This window comes from Falco peregrinus, chromosome Z (genome assembly GCF_023634155.1).
Source record: "Falco peregrinus isolate bFalPer1 chromosome Z, bFalPer1.pri, whole genome shotgun sequence".
Lineage (NCBI taxonomy): Eukaryota > Metazoa > Chordata > Aves > Falconiformes > Falconidae > Falco > Falco peregrinus.
Window position 1 is genome coordinate 46,461 of NC_073739.1, and position 27,104 is coordinate 73,564.

Here is a 27,104-nt window from a genome sequence, read left to right on the forward strand (position 1 = left end):
CAGCTCCAGCAAGGCAATGTCGTTCCTCTGCGTGACGTTCCAGTAGTGCTGGTGAACCAGCAGCCGCCTGACGGCGCGCACCTGAGCCTCAGGGCCCAGCTGAGTCAGCTGGGTGGCACCGAGCACCACGCGCAAGACGGTGATGTCCCTGGAAGGCAGATGGAGAGAGGGCTCAGAGGGAGCGCAGCCACGTGCTGCAGCAGCCCGGCACTTGCCCTGCCTTCTGCTCGACGAGGGAGAGAGGCAAGCAGCGCTAGGGAGGCTGCGACTGCCCTCGCGTGCCTTGGGCTCAAGCAGCGTCGAGCGGGAGGCTGCTGGGAAGCAGTGGCACGAGCCCAGCCTTCTCCTGAGCAGCCCCTCGGCGGGGCTCCGGAGTGCCCAGGCACTGGGCGTCCTGCAGGGCAAGGGGACGGCAGTAGCACGTGCCGCTGCGCTCAGGGCACCTGCTAGTGTTGTGGGGCTAGCCCCGAGCCCTGGTCCTCCTTACCTGACCTCGATGAAGCAGTGGGCTGCTGTGAGGACCCACTGTGGGCTGATGAGGGAGCCCCCGCAGATGTGCGCCGTGCCTCCTTCCACGAGAGCCTGGATGCTGACGATCCAGGGCCAGGCCCCCGGCAGGGCATCTGTGCCACCCACGACGCGCGACATGCTGTAGTGCAAAGCCATGGGACGAAGCCCGCAGCTCCCTCTGTAACCAGAAACTCCTTACTGTGCTGCTGGATGGCTTGCGCCGTTGCGGCTGAAGGCCAGCCGTCTTCCCTCCCCACAAGGCATGGCCAGACGGGCCGAGGAAACCCGTGGGGCCAAAACCCGCTCCCCTCGCCCCGCTTTCTGCTTCAGCCCGCAGACCAGTTGTGCCGGCGGCCTGGCTGCTGTCAAGGCACTGAGCCTCCCACATGGCTTTCAGGAACCTGGGGGGTGGCCACGGGGGACAAGCAGGCCCCCTCCAGTGAAGCCCACAAGGCTTGCCCAACTCCCTCCCAGAGCCTCGGGCCACTTACCCACAGCTGTCCCATGTGCCGTGCACAGGACAGCACACGGCCAGCAGGACAACGAGGAGACGCAGAAAATCCATCGCTGCCAGCGACATGTGGCAGCTGCAAGGACGAGGGCTTGTCGCCACCAGTACGGCTGCCGACGGACTGCCCGCAGGATTCCCGTTGCCCGGGGTTCCCTTGGACGTGGGACTGATGTCACAGAGTGCCTGGTTCCGGGTGCTGGGCGTGGTGGTGTTGGGGGGGGGGGGGGGGTGGGGCAGGGGGGGTGGGGCGGGGGGGTGAGGGTAGGGAGGGGAGGCAATAGGAGGGGTTCCAAGCAGGAGTGGAGGCAGAAGCTGGGATCACTTTGCCTTTGCAGTCTATGAAATCTGCTGGTTTGATGGTACGAACTTGTTACTGAATTGATCGTAAAAATCCCCAGAAGATATTTAGAGTGGACTGGAGGTGTTCCACATGTTGTGATAGCCCCTGTACAACAATTTTGCGCTGAATGGGCGCTGTCAGACTCTACTGCCCTTCAAGTGGCTCTTGGCAATTTTCAAGGGCAAGTTCAGTACCATCATCCACCTCATCCACTTTGGGCAATGACTGTAGATCTAACTTTGCAGCCACGGCAACTGAGTTGGAGACGACCAATCAAAGGTGATACGGTATTTACAGATGGGTCTGGAAAAGTGGGAAAAGCCGCAGTGGCTTGGAAAAAAATGGGCAATGGCCTTCCCAAATTGTGCATCAGGAAGGATCATCGCAAGTCATGGCGTTGCGGGCTGCGGCCTTGGCATTTCTTTATTTCCCAGGCCCTGTTAATCTCATTACTGATTCAGCCTGTGTGGCAGCCCTCCTTTCCCAGTTGGAGCTGGCTGTCCATGGCCGTATCACCCATCCTAAGCTTTTTGGCAATTTTGACTGTAGTTCGGGAAGGGATTTGGAAACGCCGTTCTCCATTCTATGTTATGCATGTTACGGCCACACTTCCCTACGCGGTTCTGCAATCGATGGCAATGCTGGAGTTGATGCTCCAGGTTCTGTGGCTCTGTCGGTGCCTGTTCCTGAGGCCCACCTGCAGGTCGTGTTAGCCCACCAATTTTATCATCAGAATTGGCGATTCTTGTACCAACAGTTTGGCCAAAAGAGTCTCTCTCAGGCTGCTGCACGCAGCATTGTTGCAGCCTGTCCAGCCTGTCCAAACGGTATCCCCGTGCCCCGTTTTGGAGTTAATGGCAGAGGCCTTCAAGCTTTCCAACGCTGGTGTTACAACAGATGTAACTCATTACAATGCCGGTGGGGGATCCCCAGCAATTTGGTATTCCCCATTCCCCTGCGGGCCAAGCCATCGTTGAATGCATGAATGATACTCTTAAACGCCTGCTTGAAAAACAGAAAAGGGGAATGAGGGGAATGACCCAGAGGCACGTTCCGAGAAAGCATGCTATATTTTGAACCTTTTGAAAATCTCTGTCGACCGTGCGGTGCCTCCCATTGTACGATATTTTGTGTCAACTGGTGACAAGCAGCAAAAGCACCAAGGTGTCTTAGTACGCGGGAAAGACCCTCATACCAGGCATTGGTCAGGACCGCATGGATTGTTAACTTGGGGGAGAGGTGATGCTTGTGTTTCTACAGATGAAGGTCCGCGATGGGATACCTGCTCGCTGTGTGCGGCCTGAGCTTAGCGTGCCGGACCGTGGGAGCACTGCTGCCGCCAGTCAACCCAACAACTGATGTGTGGGTCTCCTTAGCACAGCAACTGAACACATCCTGGCTTGGTGTGCCCTTCCTGACTTGCAAACAAGTGAATGTATGTGGGGAATGAAGAATCTTACTGAAAGCCTTGATATCGGGGATAAGGGATTACCTCTGTATGATGTTAATGCAAAAGAAGCTGATATTGTTTGCGCTTTGAATGTCGATAGTTGTCTTTATGTAGATGCTAACGTAGTAGGAGGCTACGATGGGACCATGACACCCACATAAATCAACACGTGAACATGTTGATAAGCATAATGCGCTTAAACGCAATATAGCTTTGGATGAAGCAGGTAATGATGTAGTTGATTTATGGAACTGACGGGAACGTATTGCAGTGGTTCTTCTCTTCTCCGGAGTAACAGCAGGGAAAGCATTCAAGAGTTAAATCACCTTGTTTGTTAGGCAGTTAAGAACGTGAGTCAAATTGGCCGCTATTACATACAAAACAGAACAAGTATTGGCTTTTTGTTGTTGGCTCAAGGACATGGCTGTGAGGATTTTGATGGTACATGCTGCGCGGATTTTAGGCGCCCCATTGCAGCAACATGTTATCAAAACCTGAGAAAATGTCAGCCTTTTTGGCATCCATTCACTCAATTGGCAGTATCGTTTGTTTGCTATTGCCTTGGTTGCCGTCATGTTTGCAAGGGCCCTGCAGAACATGGAAAACCTGGTACTAGCTGTTCAAAAAAAAAAAAAGGGGGGGGGGGGAGGGGGAGGGGGCCCCCGGTAATTGTAGAATCGTACGGAACAGAGACAGTGGGATAATGTGAGGTTGTGGCCTTGCTTTGGCGATGTGCAGCTGAGATCCTGCAGCAAAGAGTTCATAACTTTGAGGGAGTATGAGAAGAAACTAGGATGCAACAGAAACAAAGGAGGAATGTGATCTCACCTCTAGAAGATAAGGAAACAGCATGAACAGTAGAGAGTAGCCTAGAGTGAAGAGCGCTAAGGAACGTGTTGTATGAATTTGACTGATCGCTCAAACTCTATTCATAAGCAGCTTGCAGAGTTGAGAAAAAACGTACAGGCCATCAAGGCTGAGAACGGGTTAACGGACTGGCTACAGGGTTTAGGAATTACTGGAGGGTTAAAAGACTTGTTTCTGCGCGAGATAACGATGTTATTTGCCATTGTAATCTCTTTGGTGATAATGGGCTGCGTGTGGAATTGCTTTATGAGAATGATGAACAGATTGATAAAAGGGGTCTGGATCGCTCAAAAACAAAAAGGGGGATTTGTGGAGTGGCTGGAAGACAACGGACATATTATGAGCAGTGCAGACCACGTAACTTTGTTGGAATAGCAGGCCGAGCAGGCCGCAGCTGTAACAAGCTGCAGGTGCTGTGAAGGACATATGCAAGGCCAAGAGAGACAAAGGACTGTGTACTCGCCAGAGAGATAAGAGAGCTGGACAGAAAGGTGAGGAAAAACCGGATGCCTGCACAAGGGGGGAGCAGCGTGTGGGCACCACACTGGGACCAATCCTAGGGGAGGTGGAAGCGTGTGAACGAGTCGTTTTAACCGATCGCCTTTTCCATACCAAAGCCTGCGTAGAGTGTGTACTTTTAGCTGGGGGTATAAATGGCTGTGAGTCTGTTAAGAGCATCTGTAGAGTATGAATTGCTGTGTATCCCTTAATAAAGTGGCACCAACTTGATCACATTGGTCGTATCAGTTGTGTCCGAGCCTTCTGCGTCAACAGGGTAGTGCCACTGGCTCTGCCATCACACCAGGCCAGTGGTGTGGGACACAGTAGAGGGAGCCCGGGGTAGAAGAGGCGCTGCATGACAGCGACAGCAGCGGGGCCTGTGCAGGCTGGTGCTCCCTTGGCAGAACATCTGCGCTCGCCCTGCGGTAGAGGACGGGGAAGAGAGAGAAGGCTGTTGCCCTGCAGTGCTCATGCACATGTGCAAGCCCACGTGTGCAGGTCCAACTTCTGTTAGTGAGGACTGGCAGGTTTCTTGGACAGGCACTGGGAAGGCAGTCAGGTGTCGGGTGGCCTGAGGGTCCTGACCTCTTCTTCCTCAGCCAAAGTGCCGCGAGTCCCAGAATCACACAATGGTCGTTGTTGGAGGGAACCTCTGGAGATTATCCAGTCCAACGCCCTGCAAAAGCAGGCTGTGCTAGAGCAGGTTGCACAAAATCCTGTGCAGGTGGTGCTGGAATGTCTCCAGAGGCCTCTCTGGGCAGCCGGTGCCAGTGATCTTGAGCTGGAGTGCTGTGCAAGGGTCCCTGTGCTGGTGGGGGGCAGTGCCTGGGCTAGCTGCAAGATCAAGGCACTGCAAAGGGGCAAGGAGATGATGAGCACAACAAGCCCATGCCACGCTCCCTGCCTCCCCACGTGACGGTGCCTGTGCCCAGGTCCCTGGTGGCTGTGGAGGCCACCTGGCACTGGGCACCCTTTCCCCTGGCTACCCGGAGGCTGCCTTAGGCTCTCTCTAGTCCACTCAGGCCCCCTTCTGAGGCCTTCGTTGCACCCCAGACCCCTCTGCAGAGCCTCAAGCCCTCAAAAAAAGCCCACCGGACGGGGGGCCTGGTCCCCTAGTCTCGACCATTCCACTCGAGTCCCCGCGGCACCCCTCCATAGGGGTCTGGTATGGCCCAGGCCTCCGGTTGCTCCTCTAGCGTGGCCGCTACTACAGCCAGGAGGCAGCCAGGGAGGGGGGCAACTGCCGAGCAGCAGCAGCAGCAGCCTCTTTGCTCCCACTCAAAGCTCAAGGCGCTCCCTGCAGCCACTGCAGCCGTAGGCTTGGGCTTGGAAACATGGTGCAGCTGTGAAAGCAGAGCAGCCTGGGGAAGCCCAGGAACTCCGTGGCGTGAGCAAAGGCCCCAGCTCGTGGATTTCCCCTGAAGCCCAGCTGGCCCTGAGAGGCCACTTTCAAGCTGGCTTGCGCCTCGTACAGAAGCCCACAGGGATGCCAGCAGGAGCCAGCCCAAGGCACTCTCTGCTTCCAACTGCCACCCCCAAGGTCCTGAGCCCTCCTATGACCTGCCTGCCTTCCTTCCACTGTTCCCTCATGCTTCTCTCGGAGCAGGCAGAGCTTCAGCCCTTTGCAGTGACCCTTTGTGCCCGACTTGGCAGCCTGCCTCCTTCGGCAGGTGCCGGCTCTGGAAGTCCTTGCCTCGCACAGGAGACTGCAGTGCACTGGCGCATGGTTAGCCATGCCAACGGAAACACTTTATTGCAAGAAGGCAGCCTGCTGAGTTCTGCCGTTGTGAGCAGCGCGGGCAGGACAGAGCAGGCCTTTGTCACTGAGGCTGCCTTTCATCAGCAGGGATTGCCCCAGCAGGAAACGGTCGTCGTGCGCTGCAGCCTGCCCTGCATGCTCCTCACGGTGCTGCTCCAAGCTATTTCGCCCTTAGGTACTGCAGGAGCTCCTGCAGCCGAGTAAAGAAGTCCAGCAGCTTCTGGACTGGAAACGGGCAGGGTGGAAACCGGCTCGATTCTGTTGGCCTTGGCCTTGGCCTTGGCCTCTGAACGGGGGTGTAGGTGAAGACTGGCTGTGGCCTTGCAGTAGTGGTTACTGCTGGGCGCAGGCCCATCTGCGCCAGGATCCAGTCGTAGAAGTGCTGGGTGGAGGTGTAGACTCCGGGCTTCCTTGCTCTCGCACAGCCCGTCCCCCAGCTGGTCACGCCAACAAGCCAGAAGTAGTCGGCGCTCTTGTCTTGGCACACGAGAGGCCCACCGCTGTCCCCCTGCAGCACAGGAGAGAGGACGAAGGGGTTGTTGGGTGGCCACCGTCAGCCCGGTGGCTGGCTCCTTCTCTCTCACGGCACCTGCCAGAGCTGCATTCAGTGGCCAGCCAAGCTCTGTAGAAGCTTGCCTGGCAAGGGGCGGTGGGCCTGTAAGGCAGGGCTCGCTCTCACCGCTCTTCACTGTGGTGGTGAAGGTGTGTCAGACGGCTGGGATGGTGGAGCTGTGGGCTGCCAAGGGCACCGCGTGGGCCTTCTGGGCAGCGTGCCAAGCCTCTGGGACAAGGCGGGCAGGCCCTGGGCAAGGGCCTGCCCATGGGGAAGGGCGGGTAAGGCCCTCAGCGGTGGGGACCCAGCCATGGGAGTGTGAGTGGCCAGCAAAAGGCCGTGATGGCGCACGTTTGGGCGGTTGTGGCGGGGCTGCCTGTGCTGCCGGGGCTTGGCTTGTAGCACGCTCCTACCTGGCAGGTGTCGATGCCGCCCTGCGGATAGCCAGCACACATGTTGTGGGTGTGGATGGCCCCCCTGTACCAGCCGCTGCTGTTACAGACCCTGGCATCAATGAGGTGGACCTGGGCCTCCTGCAGCACGTATGCCGATCCTCCAGCTGTGAAGAGCACAGAAAGGAATGAACACCCAGCCGCTGATTGCCAGTTCTCCTCCCCCGTCTGGCTGAAGCGCTCCCCCGGGGCTCGGCTTTGCATGCCGACAGGCGCTGGACCGCTCTTGCCTTTCTGCCTTGCTCTGGGTCAATGGCTCCGGCCCCTCTCTGGAAGAGAGAGGCATATGCCCCCACAGCCTGACACTGGCTTTCGCCTCTGCCGTCAGGAAGCGCATCCTCCTTCCCCAAGCTGGCCAAGCTTGCACTGGCACCGCCACTGCATTTGGGCCACTCACCTCTTGCTTTCCTGGCACCCCAGCCACTGACGTAGCAGGCTGTCAGCTCTGAGACTCTCAGCGAGGCGTCGGGCACACAGGCAAGCTGTACGTAGCTGTTGCACTGGACAGGCTGGTCCAGCTCCAGCAAGGCAATGTCGTTCCTCTGCGTGACGTTCCAGTAGTGCTGGTGAACCAGCAGCCGCCTGACGGCGCGCACCTGAGCCTCAGGGCCCAGCTGAGTCAGCTGGGTGGCACCGAGCACCACGCGCAAGACGGTGATGTCCCTGGAAGGCAGATGGAGAGAGGGCTCAGAGGGAGCGCAGCCACGTGCTGCAGCAGCCCGGCACTTGCCCTGCCTTCTGCTCGACGAGGGAGAGAGGCAAGCAGCGCTAGGGAGGCTGCGACTGCCCTCGCGTGCCTTGGGCTCAAGCAGCGTCGAGCGGGAGGCTGCTGGGAAGCAGTGGCACGAGCCCAGCCTTCTCCTGAGCAGCCCCTCGGCGGGGCTCCGGAGTGCCCAGGCACTGGGCGTCCTGCAGGGCAAGGGGACGGCAGTAGCACGTGCCGCTGCGCTCAGGGCACCTGCTAGTGTTGTGGGGCTAGCCCCGAGCCCTGGTCCTCCTTACCTGACCTCGATGAAGCAGTGGGCTGCTGTGAGGACCCACTGTGGGCTGATGAGGGAGCCCCCGCAGATGTGCGCCGTGCCTCCTTCCACGAGAGCCTGGATGCTGACGATCCAGGGCCAGGCCCCCGGCAGGGCATCTGTGCCACCCACGACGCGCGACATGCCGTAGTACAAAGCCATGGGACGAAGCCCGCAGCTCCCTCTGTAACCAGAAACTCCTTACTGTGCTGCTGGATGGCTTGCGCCGTTGCGGCTGAAGGCCAGCCGTCTTCCCTCCCCACAAGGCATGGCCAGACGGGCCGAGGAAACCCGTGGGGCCAAAACCCGCTCCCCTCGCCCCGCTTTCTGCTTCAGCCCGCAGACCAGTTGTGCCGGCGGCCTGGCTGCTGTCAAGGCACTGAGCCTCCCACATGGCTTTCAGGAACCTGGGGGGTGGCCACGGGGGACAAGCAGGCCCCCTCCAGTGAAGCCCACAAGGCTTGCCCAACTCCCTCCCAGAGCCTCGGGCCACTTACCCACAGCTGTCCCATGTGCCGTGCACAGGACAGCACACGGCCAGCAGGACAACGAGGAGACGCAGAAAATCCATCGCTGCCAGCGACATGTGGCAGCTGCAAGGACGAGGGCTTGTCGCCACCAGTACGGCTGCCGACGGACTGCCCGCAGGATTCCCGTTGCCCGGGGTTCCCTTGGACGTGGGACTGATGTCACAGAGTGCCTGGTTCCGGGTGCTGGGCGTGGTGGTGTTGGGGGGGGGGGGGGGGGGGTGGGGCAGGGGGGTGGGGCGGGGGGGGTGAGGGTAGGGAGGGGAGGCAATAGGAGGGGTTCCAAGCAGGAGTGGAGGCAGAAGCTGGGATCACTTTGCCTTTGCAGTCTATGAAATCTGCTGGTTTGATGGTACGAACTTGTTACTGAATTGATCGTAAAAATCCCCAGAAGATATTTAGAGTGGACTGGAGGTGTTCCACATGTTGTGATAGCCCCTGTACAACAATTTTGCGCTGAATGGGCGCTGTCAGGCTCTACTGCCCTTCAAGTGGCTCTTGGCAATGTTCAAGGGCAAGTTCAGTACCATCATCCACCTCATCCACTTTGGGCAATGACTGTAGATCTAACTTTGCAGCCACGGCAACTGAGTTGGAGACGACCAATCAAAGGTGATACGGTATTTACAGATGGGTCTGGAAAAGTGGGAAAAGCCGCAGTGGCTTGGAAAAAAATGGGCAATGGCCTTCCCAAATTGTGCATCAGGAAGGATCATCGCAAGTCATGGCGTTGCGGGCTGCGGCCTTGGCATTTCTTTATTTCCCAGGCCCTGTTAATCTCATTACTGATTCAGCCTGTGTGGCAGCCCTCCTTTCCCAGTTGGAGCTGGCTGTCCATGGCCGTATCACCCATCCTAAGCTTTTTGGCAATTTTGACTGTAGTTCGGGAAGGGATTTGGAAACGCCGTTCTCCATTCTATGTTATGCATGTTACGGCCACACTTCCCTACGCGGTTCTGCAATCGATGGCAATGCTGGAGTTGATGCTCCAGGTTCTGTGGCTCTGTCGGTGCCTGTTCCTGAGGCCCACCTGCAGGTCGTGTTAGCCCACCAATTTTATCATCAGAATTGGCGATTCTTGTACCAACAGTTTGGCCAAAAGAGTCTCTCTCAGGCTGCTGCACGCAGCATTGTTGCAGCCTGTCCAGCCTGTCCAAACGGTATCCCCGTGCCCCGTTTTGGAGTTAATGGCAGAGGCCTTCAAGCTTTCCAACGCTGGTGTTACAACAGATGTAACTCATTACAATGCCGGTGGGGGATCCCCAGCAATTTGGTATTCCCCATTCCCCTGCGGGCCAAGCCATCGTTGAATGCATGAATGATACTCTTAAACGCCTGCTTGAAAAACAGAAAAGGGGAATGAGGGGAATGACCCAGAGGCACGTTCCGAGAAAGCATGCTATATTTTGAACCTTTTGAAAATCTCTGTCGACCGTGCGGTGCCTCCCATTGTACGATATTTTGTGTCAACTGGTGACAAGCAGCAAAAGCACCAAGGTGTCTTAGTACGCGGGAAAGACCCTCATACCAGGCATTGGTCAGGACCGCATGGATTGTTAACTTGGGGGAGAGGTGATGCTTGTGTTTCTACAGATGAAGGTCCGCGATGGGATACCTGCTCGCTGTGTGCGGCCTGAGCTTAGCGTGCCGGACCGTGGGAGCGCTGCTGCCGCCAGTCAACCCAACAACTGATGTGTGGGTCTCCTTAGCACAGCAACTGAACACATCCTGGCTTGGTGTGCCCTTCCTGACTTGCAAACAAGTGAATGTATGTGGGGAATGAAGAATCTTACTGAAAGCCTTGATATCGGGGATAAGGGATTACCTCTGTATGATGTTAATGCAAAAGAAGCTGATATTGTTTGCGCTTTGAATGTCGATAGTTGTCTTTATGTAGATGCTAACGTAGTAGGAGGCTACGATGGGACCATGACACCCACATAAATCAACACGTGAACATGTTGATAAGCATAATGCGCTTAAACGCAATATAGCTTTGGATGAAGCAGGTAATGATGTAGTTGATTTATGGAACTGACGGGAACGTATTGCAGTGGTTCTTCTCTTCTCCGGAGTAACAGCAGGGAAAGCATTCAAGAGTTAAATCACCTTGTTTGTTAGGCAGTTAAGAACGTGAGTCAAATTGGCCGCTATTACATACAAAACAGAGCAAGTATTGGCTTTTTGTTGTTGGCTCAAGGACATGGCTGTGAGGATTTTGATGGTACATGCTGCGCGGATTTTAGGCGCCCCATTGCAGCAACATGTTATCAAAACCTGAGAAAATGTCAGCCTTTTTGGCATCCATTCACTCAATTGGCAGTATCGTTTGTTTGCTATTGCCTTGGTTGCCGTCATGTTTGCAAGGGCCCTGCAGAACATGGAAAACCTGGTACTAGCTGTTCAAAAAAAAAAAAAAGGGGGGGGGGGGGGAGGGGGAGGGGGCCCCCGGTAATTGTAGAATCGTACGGAACAGAGACAGTGGGATAATGTGAGGTTGTGGCCTTGCTTTGGCGATGTGCAGCTGAGATCCTGCAGCAAAGAGTTCATAACTTTGAGGGAGTATGAGAAGAAACTAGGATGCAACAGAAACAAAGGAGGAATGTGATCTCACCTCTAGAAGATAAGGAAACAGCATGAACAGTAGAGAGTAGCCTAGAGTGAAGAGCGCTAAGGAACGTGTTGTATGAATTTGACTGATCGCTCAAACTCTATTCATAAGCAGCTTGCAGAGTTGAGAAAAAACGTACAGGCCATCAAGGCTGAGAACGGGTTAACGGACTGGCTACAGGGTTTAGGAATTACTGGAGGGTTAAAAGACTTGTTTCTGCGCGAGATAACGATGTTATTTGCCATTGTAATCTCTTTGGTGATAATGGGCTGCGTGTGGAATTGCTTTATGAGAATGATGAACAGATTGATAAAAGGGGTCTGGATCGCTCAAAAACAAAAAGGGGGATTTGTGGAGTGGCTGGAAGACAACGGACATATTATGAGCAGTGCAGACCACGTAACTTTGTTGGAATAGCAGGCCGAGCAGGCCGCAGCTGTAACAATCTGCAGGTGTTGTGAAGGACATATGCAAGGCCAAGAGAGACAAAGGACTGTGTACTCGCCAGAGAGATAAGAGAGCTGGACAGAAAGGTGAGGAAAAACCGGATGCCTGCACAAGGGGGGAGCAGCGTGTGGGCACCACACTGGGACCAATCCTAGGGGAGGTGGAAGCGTGTGAACGAGTCGTTTTAACCGATCGCCTTTTCCATACCAAAGCCTGCGTAGAGTGTGTATTTTTAGCTGGGGGTATAAATGGCTGTGAGTCTGTTAAGAGCATCTGTAGAGTATGAATTGCTGTGTATCCCTTAATAAAGTGGCACCAACTTGATCACATTGGTCGTATCAGTTGTGTCCGAGCCTTCTGCGTCAACAGGGTAGTGCCACTGGCTCTGCCATCACACCAGGCCAGTGGTGTGGGACACAGTAGAGGGAGCCCGGGGTAGAAGAGGCGCTGCATGACAGCGACAGCAGCGGGGCCTGTGCAGGCTGGTGCTCCCTTGGCAGAACATCTGCGCTCGCCCTGCGGTAGAGGACGGGGAAGAGAGAGAAGGCTGTTGCCCTGCAGTGCTCATGCACATGTGCAAGCCCACGTGTGCAGGTCCAACTTCTGTTAGTGAGGACTGGCAGGTTTCTTGGACAGGCACTGGGAAGGCAGTCAGGTGTCGGGTGGCCTGAGGGTCCTGACCTCTTCTTCCTCAGCCAAAGTGCCGCGAGTCCCAGAATCACACAATGGTCGTTGTTGGAGGGAACCTCTGGAGATTATCCAGTCCAACGCCCTGCAAAAGCAGGCTGTGCTAGAGCAGGTTGCACAAAATCCTGTGCAGGTGGTGCTGGAATGTCTCCAGAGGCCTCTCTGGGCAGCCGGTGCCAGTGATCTTAAGCTGGAGTGCTGTGCAAGGGTCCCTGTGCTGGTGGGGGGCAGTGCCTGGGCTAGCTGCAAGATCAAGGCACTGCAAAGGGGCAAGGAGATGATGAGCACAACAAGCCCATGCCACGCTCCCTGCCTCCCCACGTGACGGTGCCTGTGCCCAGGTCCCTGGTGGCTGTGGAGGCCACCTGGCACTGGGCACCCTTTCCCCTGGCTACCCGGAGGCTGCCTTAGGCTCTCTCTAGTCCACTCAGGCCCCCTTCTGAGGCCTTCGTTGCACCCCAGACCCCTCTGCAGAGCCTCAAGCCCTCAAAAAAAGCCCACCGGACGGGGGGCCTGGTCCCCTAGTCTCGACCATTCCACTCGAGTCCCCGCGGCACCCCTCCATAGGGGTCTGGTATGGCCCAGGCCTCCGGTTGCTCCTCTAGCGTGGCCGCTACTACAGCCAGGAGGCAGCCAGGGAGGGGGGCAACTGCCGAGCAGCAGCAGCAGCAGCCTCTTTGCTCCCACTCAAAGCTCAAGGCGCTCCCTGCAGCCACTGCAGCCGTAGGCTTGGGCTTGGAAACGTGGTGCAGCTGTGAAAGCAGAGCAGCCTGGGGAAGCCCAGGAACTCCGTGGCGTGAGCAAAGGCCCCAGCTCGTGGATTTCCCCTGAAGCCCAGCTGGCCCTGAGAGGCCACTTTCAAGCTGGCTTGCGCCTCGTACAGAAGCCCACAGGGATGCCAGCAGGAGCCAGCCCAAGGCACTCTCTGCTTCCAACTGCCACCCCCAAGGTCCTGAGCCCTCCTATGACCTGCCTGCCTTCCTTCCACTGTTCCCTCATGCTTCTCTCGGAGCAGGCAGAGCTTCAGCCCTTTGCGGTGACCCTTTGTGCCCGACTTGGCAGCCTGCCTCCTTCGGCAGGTGCCGGCTCTGGAAGTCCTTGCCTCGCACAGGAGACTGCAGTGCACTGGCGCATGGTTAGCCATGCCAACGGAAACACTTTATTGCAAGAAGGCAGCCTGCTGAGTTCTGCCGTTGTGAGCAGCGCGGGCAGGACAGAGCAGGCCTTTGTCACTGAGGCTGCCTTTCATCAGCAGGGATTGCCCCAGCAGGAAACGGTCGTCGTGCGCTGCAGCCTGCCCTGCATGCTCCTCATGGTGCTGCTCCAAGCTATTTCGCCCTTAGGTACTGCAGGAGCTCCTGCAGCCGAGTAAAGAAGTCCAGCAGCTTCTGGACTGGAAACGGGCAGGGTGGAAACCGGCTCGATTCTGTTGGCCTTGGCCTTGGCCTTGGCCTTGGCCTCTGAACGGGGGTGTAGGTGAAGACTGGCTGTGGCCTTGCAGTAGTGGTTACTGCTGGGCGCAGGCCCATCTGCGCCAGGATCCAGTCGTAGAAGTGCTGGGTGGAGGTGTAGACTCCGGGCTTCCTTGCTCTCGCACAGCCCGTCCCCCAGCTGGTCACGCCAACAAGCCAGAAGTAGTCGGCGCTCTTGTCTTGGCACACGAGAGGCCCACCGCTGTCCCCCTGCAGCACAGGAGAGAGGACGAAGGGGTTGTTGGGTGGCCACCGTCAGCCCGGTGGCTGGCTCCTTCTCTCTCACGGCACCTGCCAGAGCTGCATTCAGTGGCCAGCCAAGCTCTGTAGAAGCTTGCCTGGCAGGGGGCGGTGGGCCTGTAAGGCAGGGCTCGCTCTCACCGCTCTTCACGGTGGTGGTGAAGGTGTGTCAGACGGCTGGGATGGTGGATCTGTGGGCTGCCAAGGGCACCGCGTGGGCCTTCTGGGCAGCGTGCCAAGCCTCTGGGACAAGGCGGGCAGGCCCTGGGCAAGGGCCTGCCCATGGGGAAGGGCGGGTAAGGCCCTCAGCGGTGGGGACCCAGCCATGGGAGTGTGAGTGGCCAGCAAAAGGCCGTGATGGCGCACGTTTGGGCGGTTGTGGCGGGGCTGCCTGTGCTGCCGGGGCTTGGCTTGTAGCACGCTCCTACCTGGCAGGTGTCGATGCCGCCCTGCGGATAGCCAGCACACATGTTGTGGGTGTGGATGGCCCCCCTGTACCAGCCGCTGCTGTTACAGACCCTGGCATCAATGAGGTGGACCTGGGCCTCCTGCAGCACGTATGCCGATCCTCCAGCTGTGAAGAGCACAGAAAGGAATGAACACCCAGCCGCTGATTGCCAGTTCTCCTCCCCCGTCTGGCTGAAGCGCTCCCCCGGGGCTCGGCTTTGCATGCCGACAGGCGCTGGACCGCTCTTGCCTTTCTGCCTTGCTCTGGGTCAATGGCTCCGGCCCCTCTCTGGAAGAGAGAGGCATATGCCCCCACAGCCTGACACTGGCTTTCGCCTCTGCCGTCAGGAAGCGCATCCTCCTTCCCCAAGCTGGCCAAGCTTGCACTGGCACCGCCACTGCGTTTGGGCCACTCACCTCTTGCTTTCCTGGCACCCCAGCCACTGACGTAGCAGGCTGTCAGCTCTGAGACTCTCAGCGAGGCGTCGGGCACACAGGCAAGCTGTACGTAGCTGTTGCACTGGACAGGCTGGTCCAGCTCCAGCAAGGCAATGTCGTTCCTCTGCGTGACGTTCCAGTAGTGCTGGTGAACCAGCAGCCGCCTGACGGCGCGCACCTGAGCCTCAGGGCCCAGCTGAGTCAGCTGGGTGGCACCGAGCACCACGCGCAAGACGGTGATGTCCCTGGAAGGCAGATGGAGAGAGGGCTCAGAGGGAGCGCAGCCACGTGCTGCAGCAGCCCGGCACTTGCCCTGCCTTCTGCTCGACGAGGGAGAGAGGCAAGCAGCGCTAGGGAGGCTGCGACTGCCCTCGCGTGCCTTGGGCTCAAGCAGCGTCGAGCGGGAGGCTGCTGGGAAGCAGTGGCACGAGCCCAGCCTTCTCCTGAGCAGCCCCTCGGCGGGGCTCCGGAGTGCCCAGGCACTGGGCGTCCTGCAGGGCAAGGGGACGGCAGTAGCACGTGCCGCTGCGCTCAGGGCACCTGCTAGTGTTGTGGGGCTAGCCCCGAGCCCTGGTCCTCCTTACCTGACCTCGATGAAGCAGTGGGCTGCTGTGAGGACCCACTGTGGGCTGATGAGGGAGCCCCCGCAGATGTGCGCCGTGCCTCCTTCCACGAGAGCCTGGATGCTGACGATCCAGGGCCAGGCCCCCGGCAGGGCATCTGTGCCACCCACGACGCGCGACATGCCGTAGTACAAAGCCATGGGACGAAGCCCGCAGCTCCCTCTGTAACCAGAAACTCCTTACTGTGCTGCTGGATGGCTTGCGCCGTTGCGGCTGAAGGCCAGCCGTCTTCCCTCCCCACAAGGCATGGCCAGACGGGCCGAGGAAACCCGTGGGGCCAAAACCCGCTCCCCTCGCCCCGCTTTCTGCTTCAGCCCGCAGACCAGTTGTGCCGGCGGCCTGGCTGCTGTCAAGGCACTGAGCCTCCCACATGGCTTTCAGGAACCTGGGGGGTGGCCACGGGGGACAAGCAGGCCCCCTCCAGTGAAGCCCACAAGGCTTGCCCAACTCCCTCCCAGAGCCTCGGGCCACTTACCCACAGCTGTCCCATGTGCCGTGCACAGGACAGCACACGGCCAGCAGGACAACGAGGAGACGCAGAAAATCCATCGCTGCCAGCGACATGTGGCAGCTGCAAGGACGAGGGCTTGTCGCCACCAGTACGGCTGCCGACGGACTGCCCGCAGGATTCCCGTTGCCCGGGGTTCCCTTGGACGTGGGACTGATGTCACAGAGTGCCTGGTTCCGGGTGCTGGGCGTGGTGGTGTCGGGTGGGGGGTGGGGGTGGGGCAGGGGGGGTGGGGCGGGGGGGGTGAGGGTAGGGAGGGGAGGCAATAGGAGGGGTTCCAAGCAGGAGTGGAGGCAGAAGCTGGGATCACTTTGCCTTTGCAGTCTATGAAATCTGCTGGTTTGATGGTACGAACTTGTTACTGAATTGATCGTAAAAATCCCCAAAAGATATTTAGAGTGGACTGGAGGTGTTCCACATGTTGTGATAGCCCCTGTACAACAATTTTGCGCTGAATGGGCGCTGTCAGGCTCTACTGCCCTTCAAGTGGCTCTTGGCAATGTTCAAGGGCAAGTTCAGTACCATCATCCACCTCATCCACTTTGGGCAATGACTGTAGATCTAACTTTGCAGCCACGGCAACTGAGTTGGAGACCACCAATCAAAGGTGATACGGTATTTACAGATGGGTCTGGAAAAGTGGGAAAAGCCGCAGTGGCTTGGAAAAAAATGGGCAATGGCCTTCCCAAATTGTGCATCAGGAAGGATCATCGCAAGTCATGGCGTTGCGGGCTGCGGCCTTGGCATTTCTTTATTTCCCAGGCCCTGTTAATCTCATTACTGATTCAGCCTGTGTGGCAGCCCTCCTTTCCCAGTTGGAGCTGGCTGTCCATGGCCGTATCACCCATCCTAAGCTTTTTGGCAATTTTGACTGTAGTTCGGGAAGGGATTTGGAAACGCCGTTCTCCATTCTATGTTATGCATGTTACGGCCACACTTCCCTACGCGGTTCTGCAATCGATGGCAATGCTGGAGTTGATGCTCCAGGTTCTGTGGCTCTGTCGGTGCCTGTTCCTGAGGCCCACCTGCAGGTCGTGTTAGCCCACCAATTTTATCATCAGAATTGGCGATTCTTGTACCAACAGTTTGGCCAAAAGAGTCTCTCTCAGGCTGCTGCACGCAGCATTGTTGCAGCCTGTCCAGCCTGTCCAAACGGTATCCCCGTGCCCCGTTTTGGAGTTAATGGCAGAGGCCTTCAAGCTTTCCAACGCTGGTGTTACAACAGATGTAACTCATTACAATGCCGGTGGGGGATCCCCAGCAATTTGGTATTCCCCATTCCCCTGCGGGCCAAGCCATCGTTGAATGCATGAATGATACTCTTAAACGCCTGCTTGAAAAACAGAAAAGGGGAATGAGGGGAATGACCCAGAGGCACGTTCCGAGAAAGCATGCTATATTTTGAACCTTTTGAAAATCTCTGTCGACCGTGCGGTGCCTCCCATTGTACGATATTTTGTGTCAACTGGTGACAAGCAGCAAAAGCACCAAGGTGTCTTAGTACGCGGGAAAGACCCTCATACCAGGCATTGGTCAGGACCGCATGGATTGTTAACTTGGGGGAGAGGTGATGCTTGTGTTTCTACAGATGAAGGTCCGCGATGGGATACCTGCTCGCTGTGTGCGGCCTGAGCTTAGCGTGCCGGACCGTGGGAGCGCTGCCGCCGCCAGTCAACCCAACAACTGATGTGTGGGTCTCCTTAGCACAGCAACTGAACACATCCTGGCTTGGTGTGCCCTTCCTGACTTGCAAACAAGTGAATGTATGTGGGGAATGAAGAATCTTACTGAAAGCCTTGATATCGGGGATAAGGGATTACCTCTGTATGATGTTAATGCAAAAGAAGCTGATATTGTTTGCGCTTTGAATGTCGATAGTTGTCTTTATGTAGATGCTAACGTAGTAGGAGGCTACGATGGGACCATGACACCCACATAAATCAACACATGAACATGTTGATAAGCATAATGCGCTTAAACGCAATATAGCTTTGGATGAAGCAGGTAATGATGTAGTTGATTTATGGAACTGACGGGAACGTATTGCAGTGGTTCTTCTCTTCTCCGGAGTAACAGCAGGGAAAGCATTCAAGAGTTAAATCACCTTGTTTGTTAGGCAGTTAAGAACGTGAGTCAAATTGGCCGCTATTACATACAAAACAGAGCAAGTATTGGCTTTTTGTTGTTGGCTCAAGGACATGGCTGTGAGGATTTTGATGGTACATGCTGCGCGGATTTTAGGCGCCCCATTGCAGCAACATGTTATCAAAACCTGAGAAAATGTCAGCCTTTTTGGCATCCATTCACTCAATTGGCAGTATCGTTTGTTTGCTATTGCCTTGGTTGCCGTCATGTTTGCAAGGGCCCTGCAGAACATGGAAAACCTGGTACTAGCTGTTCAAAAAAAAAAAAAAGGGGGGGGGGGGAGGGGGAGGGGGCCCCCGGTAATTGTAGAATCGTACGGAACAGAGACAGTGGGATAATGTGAGGTTGTGGCCTTGCTTTGGCGATGTGCAGCTGAGATCCTGCAGCAAAGAGTTCATAACTTTGAGGGAGTATGAGAAGAAACTAGGATGCAACAGAAACAAAGGAGGAATGTGATCTCACCTCTAGAAGATAAGGAAACAGCATGAACAGTAGAGAGTAGCCTAGAGTGAAGAGCGCTAAGGAACGTGTTGTATGAATTTGACTGATCGCTCAAACTCTATTCATAAGCAGCTTGCAGAGTTGAGAAAAAACGTACAGGCCATCAAGGCTGAGAACGGGTTAACGGACTGGCTACAGGGTTTAGGAATTACTGGAGGGTTAAAAGACTTGTTTCTGCGCGAGATAACGATGTTATTTGCCATTGTAATCTCTTTGGTGATAATGGGCTGCGTGTGGAATTGCTTTATGAGAATGATGAACAGATTGATAAAAGGGGTCTGGATCGCTCAAAAACAAAAAGGGGGATTTGTGGAGTGGCTGGAAGACAACGGACATATTATGAGCAGTGCAGACCACGTAACTTTGTTGGAATAGCAGGCCGAGCAGGCCGCAGCTGTAACAAGCTGCAGGTGTTGTGAAGGACATATGCAAGGCCAAGAGAGACAAAGAGACTGTGTACTCGCCAGAGAGATAAGAGAGCTGGACAGAAAGGTGAGGAAAAACCGGATGCCTGCACAAGGGGGGAGCAGCGTGTGGGCACCACACTGGGACCAATCCTAGGGGAGGTGGAAGCGTGTGAACGAGTCGTTTTAACCGATCACCTTTTCCATACCAAAGCCTGCGTAGAGTGTGTATTTTTAGCTGGGGGTATAAATGGCTGTGAGTCTGTTAAGAGCATCTGTAGAGTATGAATTGCTGTGTATCCCTTAATAAAGTGGCACCAACTTGATCACATTGGTCGTATCAGTTGTGTCCGAGCCTTCTGCGTCAACAGGGTAGTGCCACTGGCTCTGCCATCACACCAGGCCAGTGGTGTGGGACACAGTAGAGGGAGCCCGGGGTAGAAGAGGCGCTGCATGACAGCGACAGCAGCGGGGCCTGTGCAGGCTGGTGCTCCCTTGGCAGAACATCTGCGCTCGCCCTGCGGTAGAGGACGGGGAAGAGAGAGAAGGCTGTTGCCCTGCAGTGCTCATGCACATGTGCAAGCCCACGTGTGCAGGTCCAACTTCTGTTAGTGAGGACTGGCAGGTTTCTTGGACAGGCACTGGGAAGGCAGTCAGGTGTCGGGTGGCCTGAGGGTCCTGACCTCTTCTTCCTCAGCCAAAGTGCCGCGAGTCCCAGAATCACACAATGGTCGTTGTTGGAGGGAACCTCTGGAGATTATCCAGTCCAACGCCCTGCAAAAGCAGGCTGTGCTAGAGCAGGTTGCACAAAATCCTGTGCAGGTGGTGCTGGAATGTCTCCAGAGGCCTCTCTGGGCAGCCGGTGCCAGTGATCTTGAGCTGGAGTGCTGTGCAAGGGTCCCTGTGCTGGTGGGGGGGCAGTGCCTGGGCTAGCTGCAAGATCAAGGCACTGCAAAGGGGCAAGGAGATGATGAGCACAACAAGCCCATGCCACGCTCCCTGCCTCCCCACGTGACGGTGCCTGTGCCCAGGTCCCTGGTGGCTGTGGAGGCCACCTGGCACTGGGCACCCTTTCCCCTGGCTACCCGGAGGCTGCCTTAGGCTCTCTCTAGTCCACTCAGGCCCCCTTCTGAGGCCTTCGTTGCACCCCAGACCCCTCTGCAGAGCCTCAAGCCCTCAAAAAAAGCCCACCGGACGGGGGGCCTGGTCCCCTAGTCTCGACCATTCCACTCGAGTCCCCGCGGCACCCCTCCATAGGGGTCTGGTATGGCCCAGGCCTCCGGTTGCTCCTCTAGCGTGGCCGCTACTACAGCCAGGAGGCAGCCAGGGAGGGGGGCAACTGCCGAGCAGCAGCAGCAGCAGCCTCTTTGCTCCCACTCAAAGCTCATGGCGCTCCCTGCAGCCACTGCAGCCGTAGGCTTGGGCTTGGAAACGTGGTGCAGCTGTGAAAGCAGAGCAGCCTGGGGAAGCCCAGGAACTCCGTGGCGTGAGCAAAGGCCCCAGCTCGTGGATTTCCCCTGAAGCCCAGCTGGCCCTGAGAGGCCACTTTCAAGCTGGCTTGCGCCTCGTACAGAAGCCCACAGGGATGCCAGCAGGAGCCAGCCCAAGGCACTCTCTGCTTCCAACTGCCACCCCCAAGGCCCTGAGCCCTCCTATGACCTGCCTGCCTTCCTTCCACTGTTCCCTCATGCTTCTCTCGGAGCAGGCAGAGCTTCAGCCCTTTGCGGTGACCCTTTGTGCCCGACTTGGCAGCCTGCCTCCTTCGGCAGGTGCCGGCTCTGGAAGTCCTTGCCTCGCACAGGAGACTGCAGTGCACTGGCGCATGGTTAGCCATGCCAACGGAAACACTTTATTGCAAGAAGGCAGCCTGCTGAGTTCTGCCGTTGTGAGCAGCGCGGGCAGGACAGAGCAGGCCTTTGTCACTGAGGCTGCCTTTCATCAGCAGGGATTGCCCCAGCAGGAAACGGTCGTCGTGCGCTGCAGCCTGCCCTGCATGCTCCTCATGGTGCTGCTCCAAGCTATTTCGCCCTTAGGTACTGCAGGAGCTCCTGCAGCCGAGTAAAGAAGTCCAGCAGCTTCTGGACTGGAAACGGGCAGGGTGGAAACCGGCTCGATTCTGTTGGCCTTGGCCTTGGCCTTGGCCTCTGAACGGGGGTGTAGGTGAAGACTGGCTGTGGCCTTGCAGTAGTGGTTACTGCTGGGCGCAGGCCCATCTGCGCCAGGATCCAGTCGTAGAAGTGCTGGGTGGAGGTGTAGACTCCGGGCTTCCTTGCTCTCGCACAGCCTGTCCCCCAGCTGGTCACGCCAACAAGCCAGAAGTAGTCGGCGCTCTTGTCTTGGCACACGAGAGGCCCACCGCTGTCCCCCTGCAGCACAGGAGAGAGGACGAAGGGGTTGTTGGGTGGCCACCGTCAGCCCGGTGGCTGGCTCCTTCTCTCTCACGGCACCTGCCAGAGCTGCATTCAGTGGCCAGCCAAGCTCTGTAGAAGCTTGCCTGGCAGGGGGCGGTGGGCCTGTAAGGCAGGGCTCGCTCTCACCGCTCTTCACGGTGGTGGTGAAGGTGTGTCAGACGGCTGGGATGGTGGAGCTGTGGGCTGCCAAGGGCACCGCGTGGGCCTTCTGGGCAGCGTGCCAAGCCTCTGGGACAAGGCGGGCAGGCCCTGGGCAAGGGCCTGCCCATGGGGAAGGGCGGGTAAGGCCCTCAGCGGTGGGGACCCAGCCATGGGAGTGTGAGTGGCCAGCAAAAGGCCGTGATGGCGCACGTTTGGGCGGTTGTGGCGGGGCTGCCTGTGCTGCCGGGGCTTGGCTTGTAGCACGCTCCTACCTGGCAGGTGTCGATGCCGCCCTGCGGATAGCCAGCACACGTGTTGTGGGTGTGGATGGCCCCCCTGTACCAGCCGCTGCTGTTACAGACCCTGGCATCAATGAGGTGGACCTGGGCCTCCTGCAGCACGTATGCCGATCCTCCAGCTGTGAAGAGCACAGAAAGGAATGAACACCCAGCCGCTGATTGCCAGTTCTCCTCCCCCGTCTGGCTGAAGCGCTCCCCCGGGGCTCGGCTTTGCATGCCGACAGGCGCTGGACCGCTCTTGCCTTTCTGCCTTGCTCTGGGTCAATGGCTCCGGCCCCTCTCTGGAAGAGAGAGGCATGTGCCCCCACAGCCTGACACTGGCTTTCGCCTCTGCCGTCAGGAAGCGCATCCTCCTTCCCCAAGCTGGCCAAGCTTGCACTGGCACCGCCACTGCGTTTGGGCCACTCACCTCTTGCTTTCCTGGCACCCCAGCCACTGACGTAGCAGGCTGTCAGCTCTGAGACTCTCAGCGAGGCGTCGGGCACACAGGCAAGCTGTACGTAGCTGTTGCACTGGACAGGCTGGTCCAGCTCCAGCAAGGCAATGTCGTTCCTCTGCGTGACGTTCCAGTAGTGCTGGTGAACCAGCAGCCGCCTGACGGCGCGCACCTGAGCCTCAGGGCCCAGCTGAGTCAGCTGGGTGGCACCGAGCACCACGCGCAAGACGGTGATGTCCCTGGAAGGCAGATGGAGAGAGGGCTCAGAGGGAGCGCAGCCACGTGCTGCAGCAGCCCGGCACTTGCCCTGCCTTCTGCTCGACGAGGGAGAGAGGCAAGCAGCGCTAGGGAGGCTGCGACTGCCCTCGCGTGCCTTGGGCTCAAGCAGCGTCGAGCGGGAGGCTGCTGGGAAGCAGTGGCACGAGCCCAGCCTTCTCCTGAGCAGCCCCTCGGCGGGGCTCCGGAGTGCCCAGGCACTGGGCGTCCTGCAGGGCAAGGGGACGGCAGTAGCACGTGCCGCTGCGCTCAGGGCACCTGCTAGTGTTGTGGGGCTAGCCCCGAGCCCTGGTCCTCCTTACCTGACCTCGATGAAGCAGTGGGCTGCTGTGAGGACCCACTGTGGGCTGATGAGGGAGCCCCCGCAGATGTGCGCCGTGCCTCCTTCCACGAGAGCCTGGATGCTGACAATCCAGGGCCAGGCCCCCGGCAGGGCATCTGTGCCACCCACGACGCGCGACATGCTGTAGTGCAAAGCCATGGGACGAAGCCCGCAGCTCCCTCTGTAACCAGAAACTCCTTACTGTGCTGCTGGATGGCTTGCGCCGTTGCGGCTGAAGGCCAGCCGTCTTCCCTCCCCACAAGGCATGGCCAGACGGGCCGAGGAAACCCGTGGGGCCAAAACCCGCTCCCCTCGCCCCGCTTTCTGCTTCAGCCCGCAGACCAGTTGTGCCGGCGGCCTGGCTGCTGTCAAGGCACTGAGCCTCCCACATGGCTTTCAGGAACCTGGGGGGTGGCCACGGGGGACAAGCAGGCCCCCTCCAGTGAAGCCCACAAGGCTTGCCCAACTCCCTCCCAGAGCCTCGGGCCACTTACCCACAGCTGTCCCATGTGCCGTGCACAGGACAGCACACGGCCAGCAGGACAACGAGGAGACGCAGAAAATCCATCGCTGCCAGCGACATGTGGCAGCTGCAAGGACGAGGGCTTGTCGCCACCAGTACGGCTGCCGACGGACTGCCCGCAGGATTCCCGTTGCCCGGGGTTCCCTTGGACGTGGGACTGATGTCACAGAGTGCCTGGTTCCGGGTGCTGGGCATGGTGGTGTCGGGGGGGGGGGGGTGGGGCAGGGGGGGTGGGGCGGGGGGGTGAGGGTAGGGAGGGGAGGCAATAGGAGGGGTTCCAAGCAGGAGTGGAGGCAGAAGCTGGGATCACTTTGCCTTTGCAGTCTATGAAATCTGCTGGTTTGATGGTACGAACTTGTTACTGAATTGATCGTAAAAATCCCCAAAAGATATTTAGAGTGGACTGGAGGTGTTCCACATGTTGTGATAGCCCCTGTACAACAATTTTGCGCTGAATGGGCGCTGTCAGACTCTACTGCCCTTCAAGTGGCTCTTGGCAATTTTCAAGGGCAAGTTCAGTACCATCATCCACCTCATCCACTTTGGGCAATGACTGTAGATCTAACTTTGCAGCCACGGCAACTGAGTTGGAGACGACCAATCAAAGGTGATACGGTATTTACAGATGGGTCTGGAAAAGTGGGAAAAGCCGCAGTGGCTTGGAAAAAAATGGGCAATGGCCTTCCCAAATTGTGCATCAGGAAGGATCATCGCAAGTCATGGCGTTGCGGGCTGCGGCCTTGGCATTTCTTTATTTCCCAGGCCCTGTTAATCTCATTACTGATTCAGCCTGTGTGGCAGCCCTCCTCTCCCAGTTGGAGCTGGCTGTCCATGGCCGTATCACCCATCCTAAGCTTTTTGGCAATTTTGACTGTAGTTCGGGAAGGGATTTGGAAACGCCGTTCTCCATTCTATGTTATGCATGTTACGGCCACACTTCCCTACGCGGTTCTGCAATCGATGGCAATGCTGGAGTTGATGCTCCAGGTTCTGTGGCTCTGTCGGTGCCTGTTCCTGAGGCCCACCTGCAGGTCGTGTTAGCCCACCAATTTTATCATCAGAATTGGCGATTCTTGTACCAACAGTTTGGCCAAAAGAGTCTCTCTCAGGCTGCTGCACGCAGCATTGTTGCAGCCTGTCCAGCCTGTCCAAACGGTATCCCCGTGCCCCGTTTTGGAGTTAATGGCAGAGGCCTTCAAGCTTTCCAACGCTGGTGTTACAACAGATGTAACTCATTACAATGCCGGTGGGGGATCCCCAGCAATTTGGTATTCCCCATTCCCCTGCGGGCCAAGCCATCGTTGAATGCATGAATGATACTCTTAAACGCCTGCTTGAAAAACAGAAAAGGGGAATGAGGGGAATGACCCAGAGGCACGTTCCGAGAAAGCATGCTATATTTTGAACCTTTTGAAAATCTCTGTCGACCGTGCGGTGCCTCCCATTGTACGATATTTTGTGTCAACTGGTGACAAGCAGCAAAAGCAGCAAGGTGTCTTAGTACGCGGGAAAGACCCTCATACCAGGCATTGGTCAGGACCGCATGGATTGTTAACTTGGGGGAGAGGTGATGCTTGTGTTTCTACAGATGAAGGTCCGCGATGGGATACCTGCTCGCTGTGTGCGGCCTGAGCTTAGCGTGCCGGACCGTGGGAGCGCTGCTGCCGCCAGTCAACCCAACAACTGATGTGTGGGTCTCCTTAGCACAGCAACTGAACACATCCTGGCTTGGTGTGCCCTTCCTGACTTGCAAACAAGTGAATGTATGTGGGGAATGAAGAATCTTACTGAAAGCCTTGATATCGGGGATAAGGGATTACCTCTGTATGATGTTAATGCAAAAGAAGCTGATATTGTTTGCGCTTTGAATGTCGATAGTTGTCTTTATGTAGATGCTAACGTAGTAGGAGGCTACGATGGGACCATGACACCCACATAAATCAACACGTGAACATGTTGATAAGCATAATGCGCTTAAACGCAATATAGCTTTGGATGAAGCAGGTAATGATGTAGTTGATTTATGGAACTGACGGGAACGTATTGCAGTGGTTCTTCTCTTCTCCGGAGTAACAGCAGGGAAAGCATTCAAGAGTTAAATCACCTTGTTTGTTAGGCAGTTAAGAACGTGAGTCAAATTGGCCGCTATTACATACAAAACAGAGCAAGTATTGGCTTTTTGTTGTTGGCTCAAGGACATGGCTGTGAGGATTTTGATGGTACATGCTGCGCGGATTTTAGGCGCCCCATTGCAGCAACATGTTATCAAAACCTGAGAAAATGTCAGCCTTTTTGGCATCCATTCACTCAATTGGCAGTATCGTTTGTTTGCTATTGCCTTGGTTGCCGTCATGTTTGCAAGGGCCCTGCAGAACATGGAAAACCTGGTACTAGCTGTTCAAAAAAAAAAAAAAAGGGGGGGGGGAGGGGGAGGGGGCCCCCGGTAATTGTAGAATCGTACGGAACAGAGACAGTGGGATAATGTGAGGTTGTGGCCTTGCTTTGGCGATGTGCAGCTGAGATCCTGCAGCAAAGAGTTCATAACTTTGAGGGAGTATGAGAAGAAACTAGGATGCAACAGAAACAAAGGAGGAATGTGATCTCACCTCTAGAAGGTAAGGAAACAGCATGAACAGTAGAGAGTAGCCTAGAGTGAAGAGCGCTAAGGAACGTGTTGTATGAATTTGACTGATCGCTCAAACTCTATTCATAAGCAGCTTGCAGAGTTGAGAAAAAACGTACAGGCCATCAAGGCTGAGAACGGGTTAACGGACTGGCTACAGGGTTTAGGAATTACTGGAGGGTTAAAAGACTTGTTTCTGCGCGAGATAACGATGTTATTTGCCATTGTAATCTCTTTGGTGATAATGGGCTGCGTGTGGAATTGCTTTATGAGAATGATGAACAGATTGATAAAAGGGGTCTGGATCGCTCAAAAACAAAAAGGGGGATTTGTGGAGTGGCTGGAAGACAACGGACATATTATGAGCAGTGCAGACCACGTAACTTTGTTGGAATAGCAGGCCGAGCAGGCCGCAGCTGTAACAAGCTGCAGGTGTTGTGAAGGACATATGCAAGGCCAAGAGAGACAAAGAGACTGTGTACTCGCCAGAGAGATAAGAGAGCTGGACAGAAAGGTGAGGAAAAACCGGATGCCTGCACAAGGGGGGAGCAGCGTGTGGGCACCACACTGGGACCAATCCTAGGGGAGGTGGAAGCGTGTGAACGAGTCGTTTTAACCGATCACCTTTTCCATACCAAAGCCTGCGTAGAGTGTGTATTTTTAGCTGGGGGTATAAATGGCTGTGAGTCTGTTAAGAGCATCTGTAGAGTATGAATTGCTGTGTATCCCTTAATAAAGTGGCACCAACTTGATCACATTGGTCGTATCAGTTGTGTCCGAGCCTTCTGCGTCAACAGGGTAGTGCCACTGGCTCTGCCATCACACCAGGCCAGTGGTGTGGGACACAGTAGAGGGAGCCCGGGGTAGAAGAGGCGCTGCATGACAGCGACAGCAGCGGGGCCTGTGCAGGCTGGTGCTCCCTTGGCAGAACATCTGCGCTCGCCCTGCGGTAGAGGACGGGGAAGAGAGAGAAGGCTGTTGCCCTGCAGTGCTCATGCACATGTGCAAGCCCACGTGTGCAGGTCCAACTTCTGTTAGTGAGGACTGGCAGGTTTCTTGGA